Here is a 14,643-nt window from a genome sequence, read left to right on the forward strand (position 1 = left end):
GGTGGCTTGTGCTGAAGGCAGCTCCTTTCTCACCTCCCACTTTCTTTCCTCCACAACAGGGGTCAACCAGGTACACCTGCTGCATCCTGGACATCCCCTGCTTCTACACTCTAATACAGTTATCCAGGGCTTAGAGGGCCATCAGACCACAGTTCTGCTGCGGATGCTCACAGGCACCTTCCTCAAAGATCTCCCTGGCCCCGGCCACCAGCCCCTAGCACGACACAGCATCCTTCCACGGAAAAATCAAACAGCCACTGGCCCATCTTTCTCCAGCCTCTCCCACTGCCTGCACCAACGCACAACGTGCTGTGCACACCACACAGCGGTTTATGCCTCACACACGCAGGCACGGCCTTCTACAGTTTGGTGCGCACGCTAGCTCTGAGCCTCGGCAGGCTGGCGCTGTGGTGGGACCGGTCGTGCCCGCCTTGGTGGGCTCTTTTTCAGCTCCACGAGCAAACAGAGCCTGCTCCCATCTCCTGGGCCGGCAGCAGGGCACAGCTGCCAGCACACTGTGCTGCCCTGTCCCAAGGCCTCACCGGCTCTGGCGTCTCCTTGGCAGCAGTCGCTCCGTATCGCTGTGTTGCGGGCAGCCTCCGTGGCATCTCCTTGGCCGTGAGCGCAGGTTGTCTGCACACTGCCTGCAAACACAGCAAGGGCACGTTGTCCCGAGGCATCACCAGGGCAGCGAGGGCAAGGTGCTGCTGTGTCCCCAGCAGCATTGGCGCTACAAGACAGGCCGCACAGAGGCCACGGATGTTCTGCACATGCAGGTCCTGCTCAGGGGGAATGTGCGTCCCCTCCCAGGACGTCAATTGCTCCTGCCTGCCTTGGCGGCACCCAGCACACCGCGGCCCTACTGCCAGCTGCACACAAACACGGGCACGCTGCAAAGGGCTGAGGCCCCTCATCAGGCACGGGCGGCCCGCAGCACCCGCAAAGACAGCCCTTCCTCACGGGCATGGCTCACTCTGACGGTGCGCACTCTCGTGCTGGCTCTTGCATGCTGTCTCACAGGGAGACTATGTGCAGAGCCTCCATTTTTTGCACTGCTTTAAATAGGCCCTTTTTTGCAGCTCTGCTAGAAAGCCTGCAACAACACACTCATCTGCAGAGCCCGCCCAAGCTACGCGTGCGCATAGGGTAGCTCAAGAGTAAGGGTGTTGGGCGCTATGATAGGCACTTACCTTTTTCTTGCTCGCTCTGGGGACTGTACCTGGCTCTGCAATCCTCTGCGGGCTCTGGAAAGGAAGCAATATTTGGCACAGTGAGTCAGAAGGAGCCTTCTTCGGCCTCTTGCAGATTAGTACCGAGCTCCCAGGGACAACTTGCCTATCCCAGCTCAAGGGAGTAAAAGCCCGGAGCAATTAAGAACAAGTGAATAGCCCAAGAGCCTCCAATCCTTTGAGGTCTGCCTCACCACCAAGCGCTCCCAGCCACCTCCATGGTGCCCCTCGCGGCAGGGCTCTAGGGCCTGCCTCTTCCACAGCATCCCAGCTGCAAAACTTTACAAGGACAACAGAGGCCTTGGCTGCAGGGGTCCCCATGGCAGAGGCGAGCTGCCTGCCACGCCAGCATGAATACCAGGCCGCCACCACAGCCTCGCTGACGCCTTTCTCGGGAGCCTAATGGGCGAGCTGCGCGGCCGGGCTGCAGCTCCCAAGGCAACTGGTCCTTCAGGGAAACCTGCGAATGCACCACAAACCGGCCACAAGCCTCATGCAAAGGTGGGTTCCCAGCGGGGCAATCAGAAATGGAGGAAAGGATGGGTCTGGCTGTCGCGGCAATGACACACGGCAAGATGATCTCCCTCTCGGCCCCAGAGCCATGGCTCCTCTGACACAGACGTTCTGGTGCAGGGGCTCAACGTGACACCGTGCTCCCCCACAAGCCCATGACCTGCGCCCGGTGCCACAGACCCTCCAAAGCCCTTCCTGACAAGGTCTCTGGCCTCAGCTCAGGGCTTTCCTGATACCTGGGCGCCGATGACGCTGGTCACCACGTCCTGCTCCGTCTGATGATCCAGTGTGTCTTCTATGGCCCCCGACTGAGCCTGAAAAAGGGAGGGAGGCATTTGCAGGAAGGGCGATGAAGCCAGCACTAGTCCTGGGGGCGCACGTGGCAAGTGGCAGCATCACCCCACTGCTGAGATGCCTCCCTCCCATCTCTCCTCAGCCCCTTTCCTATGCAGCTAAGAGCAGCACACAGCAGAGGCATCCCACGACTCTGACGGCAGCTCAGCAATAGCATCCGTCTCTTCCTTTGCTTCAACACCAGCTTGGAAGGTTTTCTCCCTGCAGCTTTCCAGGGACAGCAGTGTCTTGCCTGTGGCGGGGAGCAGCTTGCCAGCTGCCAGGGAGCAGTCTCCAACACTGCCACCGTCACCCCTGGCCGGCGCATCCTGCAGCTCCCTGCAACCCCATCTGCCTGCTCTCAGCACACAAGGAGCGATGAGCCTGTGTCCCCCCCGGCCCGTTCCTAGCTTGGCAGCCATCTCCCCGTGGCCACTGCCGCTGGGTGCTGCTGGGGCTTGGCAGCCTGGCACCCAGCAGCACTCGCACTGCGGGCTGCTTGGGGCACCGCAGCCAAAGGGCCACAGTGCCGTGAGCATCCCGCCTGGCCTATTCCTCAGCCAAGGCCCTGGCATCGACCACATCTATGGGCAAAGGTGCAGTGGGGCGGCTTGTGCTGAAGGCAGCTCCTTTCTCACCTCCCACTTTCTTTCCTCCACAGCAGGGGTCAACCAGGTACACCTGCTGCATCCTGGGACATCCCCCTGCCTTCTACAATCTAATACAGTTATCCAGGGCTTAGAGGGCCATCAGACCACAGTTCTGCTGCGGATGCTCACAGGCGCCTCCTCAAAGATCTCCCTGGCCCCGGCCACCAGCCCCTAGCACGACACAGCATCCTTCCACGGAAAAATCAAACAGCCCACTGGCCCCATCTTTTCTCCAGCCTCTCCCACTGCCTGCACCAACGCACAACGTGCTGTGCACACCACACAGCGGTTTATGCCTCACACACGCAGGCACGGCCTTCTACAGTTTGGTGCGCACGCTAGCTCTGAGCCTCGGCAGGCTGGCGCTGTGGTGGGACCGGTCGTGCCCGCCTTGGTGGGCTCTTTTTCAGCTCCACGAGCAAACAGAGCCTGCTCCCATCTCCTGGGCCGGCAGCAGGGCACAGCTGCCAGCACACTGTGCTGCCCTGTCCCAAGGCCTCACCGGCTCTGGCGTCTCCTTGGCAGCAGTCGCTCCGTATCGCTGTGTTGCGGGCAGCCTCCGTGGCGTCTCCTTGGCCGTGAGCGCAGGTTGTCTGCACACTGCCTGCAAAACACAGCAAGGCACGTTGTCCCGAGGCATCACCAGGGCAGCGAGGGCAAGGTGCTGCTGTGTCCCCAGCAGCATTGGCGCCTACAAGACAGGCCGCACAGAGGCCACGGATGTTCTGCACATGCAGGTCCTGCTCAGGGGGAATGTGCGTCCCCTCCCAGGACGTCAATTGCTCCTGCCTGCCTTGGCGGCACCCAGCACACCGCGGCCCTACTGCCAGCTGCACACAAACACGGGCACGCTGCAAAGGGCTGAGGCCCCTCATCAGGCACGGGCGGCCCGCAGCACCCACAAAGACAGCCCTTCCTCACGGGCATGGCTCACTCTGACGGTGCGCACTCTCGTGCTGGCTCTTGCATGCTGTCTCACAGGGAGACTATGTGCAGAGCCTCCATTTTTTGCACTGCTTTAAATAGGCCCTTTTTTGCAGCTCTGCTAGAAAGCCTGCAACAACACACTCATCTGCAGAGCCCGCCCAAGCTACGCAGTGCGCATAGGGTAGCTCAAGAGTAAGGGGTGTTGGGCGCTATGATAGGCGCTTACCTTTTTCTTGCTCGCTCTGGGGACTGTACCTGGCTCTGCAATCCTCTGCGGGCTCTGGAAAGGAAGCAATATTTGGCACAGTGAGTCAGAAGGAGCCTTCTTCGGCCTCTTGCAGATTAGTACCGAGCTCCCAGGGACAACTTGCCTATCCCAGCTCAAGGAGTAAAAGCCCGGAGCAATTAAGAACAAGTGAATAGCCCAAGAGCCTCCAATCCTTTGAGGTCTGCCTCACCACCAAGCGCTCCCAGCCACCCTCCATGGTGCCCCTCGCGGCAGGGCTCTAGGGCCTGCCTCTTCCACAGCATCCCAGCTGCAAAACTTTACAAGGACAAGAGAGGCCTTGGCTGCAGGGGTCCCCATGGCAGAGGCGAGCTGCCTGCCACGCCAGCATGAATACCAGGCCGCCACCACAGCTCCGCTGACGCCTTTCTCGGGAGCCTAATGGGCGAGCTGCGCGGCCGGGCTGCAGCTCCCAAGGCAACTGGTCCTTCAGGGAAACCTGCGAATGCACCACAAACCGGCCACAAGCCTCATGCAAAGGTGGGTTCCCCAGCGGGGGCAATCAGAAATGGAGGAAAGGATGGGTCTGGGCTGTCGCGGCAATGACACACGGCAAGATGATCTCCCTCTCGGCCCAGAGCCATGGCTCCTCTGACACAGACGTTCTGGTGCAGGGCTCAACGTGACACCGTGCTCCCCCACAAGCCCATGACCTGCGCCCGGTGCCACAGACCCTCCAAAGCCCTTCCTGACAAGGTCTCTGGCCTCAGCTCAGGGCTTTCCTGATACCTGGCGCCGATGACGCTGGTCACCACGTCCTGCTCCGTCTGATGATCCAGTGTGTCTTCAATGGCCCCCGACTGAGCCTGAAAAAGGGAGGGAGGCATTTGCAGGAAGGGCGATGAAGCCAGCACTAGTCCTGGGGGCGCACGTGGCAAGTGGCCAGCATCACCCCCACTGCTGAGATGCCTCCCTCCCATCTCTCCTCAGCCCCTTTCCCTATGCAGCTAAGAGCAGCACACAGCAGAGGCATCCCACGACTCTGACGGCAGCTCAGCAATAGCATCCGTCTCTTCCTTTGCTTCAACACCAGCTTGGAAGGTTTTCTCCCTGCAGCTTTCCAGGGACAGCAGTGTCTTGCCTGTGGCGGGGAGCAGCTTGCCAGCTGCCAGGGAGCAGTCTCCAACACTGCCACCGTCACCCCTGGCCGACGCATCCTGCCAGCTCCCTGCAACCCCATCTGCCTGCTCTCAGCACACAAGGAGCGATGAGCCTGTGTCCCCCGGCCCGTTCCTAGCTTGGCAGCCATCTCCCCGTGGCCACTGCCGCTGGGTGCTGCTGGGCTTGGCAGCCTGGCACCCAGCAGCACTCGCACTGCGGGGCTGCTTGGGCACCGCAGCCAAAGGGGCCACAGTGCCGTGAGCATCCGCCTGGCCTATTCCTCCAGCCAAGGCCCTGGGCATCGACCACATCTATGGGCAAAGGTGCAGTGGGGCGGCTTGTGCTGAAGGCAGCTCCTTTCTCACCTCCCACTTTCTTTCCTCCACAACAGGGGTCAACCAGGTACACCTGCTGCATCCTGGGACATCCCCTGCCTTCTACACTCTAATACAGTTATCCAGGTCTTAGAGGGCCATCAGACCACAGTTCTGCTGCGGATGCTCACAGGCGCCTTCCTCAAAGATCTCCCTGGCCCCGGCCACCAGCCCTAGCACGACACAGCATCCTTCCACGGAAAAATCAAAACAGCCACTGGCCCATCTTTCTCCAGCCTCTCCCACTGCCTGCACCAACGCACAACGTGCTGTGCACACCACACAGCGGTTTATGCCTCACACACGCAGGCACGGCCTTCTACAGTTTGGTGCGCACGCTAGCTCTGAGCCTCGGCAGGCTGGCGCTGTGGTGGGACCGGTCGTGCCCGCCTTGGTGGGCTCTTTTCAGCTCCACGAGCAAACAGAGCCTGCTCCCATCTCCTGGGCCGGCAGCAGGGCACAGCTGCCAGCACACTGTGCTGCCCTGTCCCAAGGCCTCACCGGCTCTGGCGTCTCCTTGGCAGCAGTCGCTCCGTATCGCTGTGTTGCGGGCAGCCTCCCGTGGCGTCTCCTTGGCCGTGAGCGCAGGTTGTCTGCACACTGCCTGCAAACACAGCAAGGGGCACGTTGTCCCGAGGCATCACCAGGGCAGCGAGGGCAAGGTGCTGCTGTGTCCCCAGCAGCATTGGCGCTACAAGACAGGCCGCACAGAGGCCACGGATGTTCTGCACATGCAGGTCCTGCTCAGGGGGGAATGTGCGTCCCCTCCCAGGACGTCAATTGCTCCTGCCTGCCTTGGCGGCACCCAGCACACCGCGGCCCTACTGCCAGCTGCACACAAACACGGGCACGCTGCAAAGGGCTGAGGCCCCTCATCAGGCACGGGGCGGCCCGCAGCACCCGCAAAGACAGCCCTTCCTCACGGGCATGGCTCACTCTGACGGGTGCGCACTCTCGTGCTGGCTCTTGCATGCTGTCTCACAGGGAGACTATGTGCAGAGCCTCCATTTTTTGCACTGCTTTAAATAGGCCCCTTTTTTGCAGCTCTGCTAGAAAGCCTGCAACAACACACTCATCTGCAGAGCCCGCCCAAGCTACGCGTGCGCATAGGGTAGCTCAAGAGTAAGGGTGTTGGGCGCTATGATAGGCGCTTACCTTTTTCTTGCTCGCTCTGGGGACTGTACCTGGCTCTGCAATCCTCTGCGGGCTCTGGAAAGGAAGCAATATTTGGCACAGTGAGTCAGAAGGAGCCTTCTTCGGCCTCTTGCAGATTAGTACCGAGCTCCCAGGGACAACTTGCCTATCCCAGCTCAAGGGAGTAAAAGCCCGGAGCAATTAAGAACAAGTGAATAGCCCAAGAGCCTCCAATCCTTTGAGGTCTGCCTCACCACCAAGCGCTCCCAGCCACCTCCATGGTGCCCCTCGCGGCAGGGCTCTAGGGCCTGCCTCTTCCACAGCATCCCAGCTGCAAAACTTTACAAGGACAAGAGAGGCCTTGGCTGCAGGGGTCCCCATGGCAGAGGCGAGCTGCCTGCCACGCCAGCATGAATACCAGGCCGCCACCACAGCCTCGCTGACGCCTTTCTCGGGAGCCTAATGGGCGAGCTGCGCGGCCGGGCTGCAGCTCCCAAGGCAACTGGTCCTTCAGGGAAACCTGCGAATGCACCACAAACCGGCCACAAGCCTCATGCAAAGGTGGGTTCCCAGCGGGGCAATCAGAAATGGAGGAAAGGATGGGTCTGGCTGTCGCGGCAATGACACACGGCAAGATGATCTCCCTCTCGGCCCCAGAGCCATGGCTCCTCTGACACAGACGTTCTGGTGCAGGGGCTCAACGTGACACCGTGCTCCCCCACAAGCCCATGACCTGCGCCCGGTGCCACAGACCCTCCAAAGCCCTTCCTGACAAGGTCTCTGGCCTCAGCTCAGGGCTTTCCTGATACCTGGGCGCCGATGACGCTGGTCACCACGTCCTGCTCCGTCTGATGATCCAGTGTGTCTTCCATGGCCCCCGACTGAGCCTGAAAAAGGGAGGGAGGCATTTGCAGGAAGGGCGATGAAGCCAGCACTAGTCCTGGGGGCGCACGTGGCAAGTGGCAGCATCACCCCACTGCTGAGATGCCTCCCTCCCATCTCTCCTCAGCCCCTTTCCTATGCAGCTAAGAGCAGCACACAGCAGAGGCATCCCACGACTCTGACGGCAGCTCAGCAATAGCATCCGTCTCTTCCTTTGCTTCAACACCAGCTTGGAAGGTTTTCTCCCTGCAGCTTTCCAGGGACAGCAGTGTCTTGCCTGTGGCGGGGAGCAGCTTGCCAGCTGCCAGGGAGCAGTCTCCAACACTGCCACCGTCACCCCTGGCCGGCGCATCCTGCCCAGCTCCCTGCAACCCCATCTGCCTGCTCTCAGCACACAAGGAGCGATGAGCCTGTGTCCCCCGGCCCGTTCCTAGCTTGGCAGCCATCTCCCCGTGGCCACTGCCGCTGGGTGCTGCTGGGGCTTGGCAGCCTGGCACCCAGCAGCACTCGCACTGCGGGCTGCTTGGGCACCGCAGCCAAAGGGGCCACAGTGCCGTGAGCATCCCGCCTGGCCTATTCCTCCAGCCAAGGCACTGGGCATCGACCACATCTATGGGCAAAGGTGCAGTGGGGTGGCTTGTGCTGAAGGCAGCTCCTTTCTCACCTCCCACTTTCTTTCCTCCACAACAGGGGTCAACCAGGTACACCTGCTGCATCCTGGGACATCCCCTGCCTTCTACACTCTAATACAGTTATCCAGGGCTTAGAGGGCCATCAGACCACAGTTCTGCTGCGGATGCTCACAGGCACCTTCCTCAAAGATCTCCCTGGCCCCGGCCACCAGCCCCTAGCACGACACAGCATCCTTCCACGGAAAAATCAAACAGCCACTGGCCCATCTTTCTCCAGCCTCTCCCACTGCCTGCACCAACGCACAACGTGCTGTGCACACCACACAGCGGTTTATGCCTCACACACGCAGGCACGGCCTTCTACAGTTTGGTGCGCACGCTAGCTCTGAGCCTCGGCAGGCTGGCGCTGTGGTGGGACCGGTCGTGCCCGCCTTGGTGGGCTCTTTTTCAGCTCCACGAGCAAACAGAGCCTGCTCCCATCTCCTGGGCCGGCAGCAGGGCACAGCTGCCAGCACACTGTGCTGCCCTGTCCCAAGGCCTCACCGGCTCTGGCGTCTCCTTGGCAGCAGTCGCTCCGTATCGCTGTGTTGCGGGCAGCCTCCGTGGCATCTCCTTGGCCGTGAGCGCAGGTTGTCTGCACACTGCCTGCAAACACAGCAAGGGCACGTTGTCCCGAGGCATCACCAGGGCAGCGAGGGCAAGGTGCTGCTGTGTCCCCAGCAGCATTGGCGCTACAAGACAGGCCGCACAGAGGCCACGGATGTTCTGCACATGCAGGTCCTGCTCAGGGGGAATGTGCGTCCCCTCCCAGGACGTCAATTGCTCCTGCCTGCCTTGGCGGCACCCAGCACACCGCGGCCCTACTGCCAGCTGCACACAAACACGGGCACGCTGCAAAGGGCTGAGGCCCCTCATCAGGCACGGGCGGCCCGCAGCACCCGCAAAGACAGCCCTTCCTCACGGGCATGGCTCACTCTGACGGTGCGCACTCTCGTGCTGGCTCTTGCATGCTGTCTCACAGGGAGACTATGTGCAGAGCCTCCATTTTTTGCACTGCTTTAAATAGGCCCTTTTTTGCAGCTCTGCTAGAAAGCCTGCAACAACACACTCATCTGCAGAGCCCGCCCAAGCTACGCGTGCGCATAGGGTAGCTCAAGAGTAAGGGTGTTGGGCGCTATGATAGGCACTTACCTTTTTCTTGCTCGCTCTGGGGACTGTACCTGGCTCTGCAATCCTCTGCGGGCTCTGGAAAGGAAGCAATATTTGGCACAGTGAGTCAGAAGGAGCCTTCTTCGGCCTCTTGCAGATTAGTACCGAGCTCCCAGGGACAACTTGCCTATCCCAGCTCAAGGGAGTAAAAGCCCGGAGCAATTAAGAACAAGTGAATAGCCCAAGAGCCTCCAATCCTTTGAGGTCTGCCTCACCACCAAGCGCTCCCAGCCACCTCCATGGTGCCCCTCGCGGCAGGGCTCTAGGGCCTGCCTCTTCCACAGCATCCCAGCTGCAAAACTTTACAAGGACAACAGAGGCCTTGGCTGCAGGGGTCCCCATGGCAGAGGCGAGCTGCCTGCCACGCCAGCATGAATACCAGGCCGCCACCACAGCCTCGCTGACGCCTTTCTCGGGAGCCTAATGGGCGAGCTGCGCGGCCGGGCTGCAGCTCCCAAGGCAACTGGTCCTTCAGGGAAACCTGCGAATGCACCACAAACCGGCCACAAGCCTCATGCAAAGGTGGGTTCCCAGCGGGGCAATCAGAAATGGAGGAAAGGATGGGTCTGGCTGTCGCGGCAATGACACACGGCAAGATGATCTCCCTCTCGGCCCCAGAGCCATGGCTCCTCTGACACAGACGTTCTGGTGCAGGGGCTCAACGTGACACCGTGCTCCCCCACAAGCCCATGACCTGCGCCCGGTGCCACAGACCCTCCAAAGCCCTTCCTGACAAGGTCTCTGGCCTCAGCTCAGGGCTTTCCTGATACCTGGGCGCCGATGACGCTGGTCACCACGTCCTGCTCCGTCTGATGATCCAGTGTGTCTTCTATGGCCCCCGACTGAGCCTGAAAAAGGGAGGGAGGCATTTGCAGGAAGGGCGATGAAGCCAGCACTAGTCCTGGGGGCGCACGTGGCAAGTGGCAGCATCACCCCACTGCTGAGATGCCTCCCTCCCATCTCTCCTCAGCCCCTTTCCTATGCAGCTAAGAGCAGCACACAGCAGAGGCATCCCACGACTCTGACGGCAGCTCAGCAATAGCATCCGTCTCTTCCTTTGCTTCAACACCAGCTTGGAAGGTTTTCTCCCTGCAGCTTTCCAGGGACAGCAGTGTCTTGCCTGTGGTGGGGAGCAGCTTGCCAGCTGCCAGGGAGCAGTCTCCAACACTGCCACCGTCACCCCTGGCCGACGCATCCTGCCCAGCTCCCTGCAACCCCATCTGCCTGCTCTCAGCACACAAGGAGCGATGAGCCTGTGTCCCCCGGCCCGTTCCTAGCTTGGCAGCCATCTCCCCGTGGCCACTGCCGCTGGGTGCTGCTGGGGCTTGGCAGCCTGGCACCCAGCAGCACTCGCACTGCGGGCTGCTTGGGCACCGCAGCCAAAGGGGCCACAGTGCCGTGAGCATCCCGCCTGGCCTATTCCTCCAGCCAAGGCACTGGGCATCGACCACATCTATGGGCAAAGGTGCAGTGGGGTGGCTTGTGCTGAAGGCAGCTCCTTTCTCACCTCCCACTTTCTTTCCTCCACAACAGGGGTCAACCAGGTACACCTGCTGCATCCTGGGACATCCCCTGCCTTCTACACTCTAATACAGTTATCCAGGGTTTAGAGGGCCATCAGACCACAGTTCTGCTGCGGATGCTCACAGGCGCCTTCCTCAAAGATCTCCCTGGCCCCGGCCACCAGCCCCTAGCACGACACAGCATCCTTCCACGGAAAAATCAAACAGCCACTGGCCCATCTTTCTCCAGCCTCTCCCACTGCCTGCACCAACGCACAACGTGCTGTGCACACCACACAGCAGTTTATGCCTCACACACGCAGGCACGGCCTTCTACAGTTTGGTGCGCACGCTAGCTCTGAGCCTCGGCAGGCTGGCGCTGTGGTGGGACCGGTCGTGCCCGCCTTGGTGGGCTCTTTTTCAGCTCCACGAGCAAACAGAGCCTGCTCCCATCTCCTGGGCCGGCAGCAGGGCACAGCTGCCAGCACATTGTGCTGCCCTGTCCCAAGGCCTCACCGGCTCTGGCGTCTCCTTGGCAGCAGTCGCTCTGTATCGCTGTGTTGCGGGCAGCCTCCGTGGCGTCTCCTTGGCCGTGAGCGCAGGTTGTCTGCACACTGCCTGCAAACACAGCAAGGGCACGTTGTCCCGAGGCATCACCAGGGCAGCGAGGGCAAGGTGCTGCTGTGTCCCCAGCAGCATTGGCGCTACAAGACAGGCCGCACAGAGGCCACGGATGTTCTGCACATGCAGGTCCTGCTCAGGGGGAATGTGCATCCCCTCCCAGGACGTCAATTGCTCCTGCCTGCCTTGGCGGCACCCAGCACACCGCGGCCCTACTGCCAGCTGCACACAAACACGGGCACGCTGCAAAGGGCTGAGGCCCCTCATCAGGCACGGGCGGCCCGTAGCACCCACAAAGACAGCCCTTCCTCACGGGCATGGCTCACTCTGACGGTGCGCACTCTCGTGCTGGCTCTTGCATGCTGTCTCACAGGGAGACTATGTGCAGAGCCTCCATTTTTTGCACTGCTTTAAATAGGCCCTTTTTTGCAGCTCTGCTAGAAAGCCTGCAACAACACACTCATCTGCAGAGCCCGCCCAAGCTACGCGTGCGCATAGGGTAGCTCAAGAGTAAGGGTGTTGGGCGCTATGATAGGCGCTTACCTTTTTCTTGCTCGCTCTGGGGACTGTACCTGGCTCTGCAATCCTCTGCGGGCTCTGGAAAGGAAGCAATATTTGGCACAGTGAGTCAGAAGGAGCCTTCTTCGGCCTCTTGCAGATTAGTACCGAGCTCCCAGGGACAACTTGCCTATCCCAGCTCAAGGGAGTAAAAGCCCGGAGCAATTAAGAACAAGTGAATAGCCCAAGAGCCTCCAATCCTTTGAGGTCTGCCTCACCACCAAGCGCTCCCAGCCACCTCCATGGTGCCCCTCGCGGCAGGGCTCTAGGGCCTGCCTCTTCCACAGCATCCCAGCTGCAAAACTTTACAAGGACAACAGAGGCCTTGGCTGCAGGGGTCCCCATGGCAGAGGCGAGCTGCCTGCCACGCCAGCATGAATACCAGGCCGCCACCACAGCCTCGCTGACGCCTTTCTCGGGAGCCTAATGGGCGAGCTGCGCGGCCGGGCTGCAGCTCCCAAGGCAACTGGTCCTTCAGGGAAACCTGCGAATGCACCACAAACCGGCCACAAGCCTCATGCAAAGGTGGGTTCCCAGCGGGGCAATCAGAAATGGAGGAAAGGATGGGTCTGGCTGTCGCGGCAATGACACACGGCAAGATGATCTCCCTCTCGGCCCCAGAGCCATGGCTCCTCTGACACAGACGTTCTGGTGCAGGGGCTCAACGTGACACCGTGCTCCCCCACAAGCCCATGACCTGCGCCCGGTGCCACAGACCCTCCAAAGCCCTTCCTGACAAGGTCTCTGGCCTCAGCTCAGGGCTTTCCTGATACCTGGGCGCCGATGACGCTGGTCACCACGTCCTGCTCCGTCTGATGATCCAGTGTGTCTTCCATGGCCCCCGACTGAGCCTGAAAAAGGGAGGGAGGCATTTGCAGGAAGGGCGATGAAGCCAGCACTAGTCCTGGGGGCGCACGTGGCAAGTGGCAGCATCACCCCACTGCTGAGATGCCTCCCTCCCATCTCTCCTCAGCCCCTTTCCTATGCAGCTAAGAGCAGCACACAGCAGAGGCATCCCACGACTCTGACGGCAGCTCAGCAATAGCATCCGTCTCTTCCTTTGCTTCAACACCAGCTTGGAAGGTTTTCTCCCTGCAGCTTTCCAGGGACAGCAGTGTCTTGCCTGTGGCGGGGAGCAGCTTGCCAGCTGCCAGGGAGCAGTCTCCAACACTGCCACCGTCACCCCTGGCCGACGCATCCTGCCCAGCTCCCTGCAACCCCATCTGCCTGCTCTCAGCACACAAGGAGCGATGAGCCTGTGTCCCCCGGCCCGTTCCTAGCTTGGCAGCCATCTCCCCGTGGCCACTGCCGCTGGGTGCTGCTGGGGCTTGGCAGCCTGGCACCCAGCAGCACTCGCACTGCGGGCTGCTTGGGCACCGCAGCCAAAGGGGCCACAGTGCCGTGAGCATCCCGCCTGGCCTATTCCTCCAGCCAAGGCACTGGGCATCGACCACATCTATGGGCAAAGGTGCAGTGGGGTGGCTTGTGCTGAAGGCAGCTCCTTTCTCACCTCCCACTTTCTTTCCTCCACAACAGGGGTCAACCAGGTACACCTGCTGCATCCTGGGACATCCCCTGCCTTCTACACTCTAATACAGTTATCCAGGGCTTAGAGGGCCATCAGACCACAGTTCTGCTGCGGATGCTCACAGGCACCTTCCTCAAAGATCTCCCTGGCCCCGGCCACCAGCCCCTAGCACGACACAGCATCCTTCCACGGAAAAATCAAACAGCCACTGGCCCATCTTTCTCCAGCCTCTCCCACTGCCTGCACCAACGCACAACGTGCTGTGCACACCACACAGCGGTTTATGCCTCACACACGCAGGCACGGCCTTCTACAGTTTGGTGCGCACGCTAGCTCTGAGCCTCGGCAGGCTGGCGCTGTGGTGGGACCGGTCGTGCCCGCCTTGGTGGGCTCTTTTTCAGCTCCACGAGCAAACAGAGCCTGCTCCCATCTCCTGGGCCGGCAGCAGGGCACAGCTGCCAGCACATTGTGCTGCCCTGTCCCAAGGCCTCACCGGCTCTGGCGTCTCCTTGGCAGCAGTCGCTCCGTATCGCTGTGTTGCGGGCAGCCTCCGTGGCGTCTCCTTGGCCGTGAGCGCAGGTTGTCTGCACACTGCCTGCAAACACAGCAAGGGCACGTTGTCCCGAGGCATCACCAGGGCAGCGAGGGCAAGGTGCTGCTGTGTCCCCAGCAGCATTGGCGCTACAAGACAGGCCGCACAGAGGCCACGGATGTTCTGCACATGCAGGTCCTGCTCAGGGGGAATGTGCGTCCCCTCCCAGGACGTCAATTGCTCCTGCCTGCCTTGGCGGCACCCAGCACACCGCGGCCCTACTGCCAGCTGCACACAAACACGGGCACGCTGCAAAGGGCTGAGGCCCCTCATCAGGCACGGGCGGCCCGCAGCACCCACAAAGACAGCCCTTCCTCACGGGCACGGCTCACTCTGACGGTGCGCACTCTCGTGCTGGCTCTTGCATGCTGTCTCACAGGGAGACTATGTGCAGAGCCTCCATTTTTTGCACTGCTTTAAATAGGCCCTTTTTTGCAGCTCTGCTAGAAAGCCTGCAACAACACACTCATCTGCAGAGCCCGCCCAAGCTACGCGTGCGCATAGGGTAGCTCAAGAGTAAGGGTGTTGGGCGCTATGATAGGCGCTTACCTTTTTCTTGCTCGCTCTGGGGA

This window comes from Rhea pennata, chromosome 30 (genome assembly GCF_028389875.1).
Source record: "Rhea pennata isolate bPtePen1 chromosome 30, bPtePen1.pri, whole genome shotgun sequence".
In the NCBI taxonomy this organism is placed as follows: Eukaryota; Metazoa; Chordata; class Aves; order Rheiformes; family Rheidae; genus Rhea; species Rhea pennata.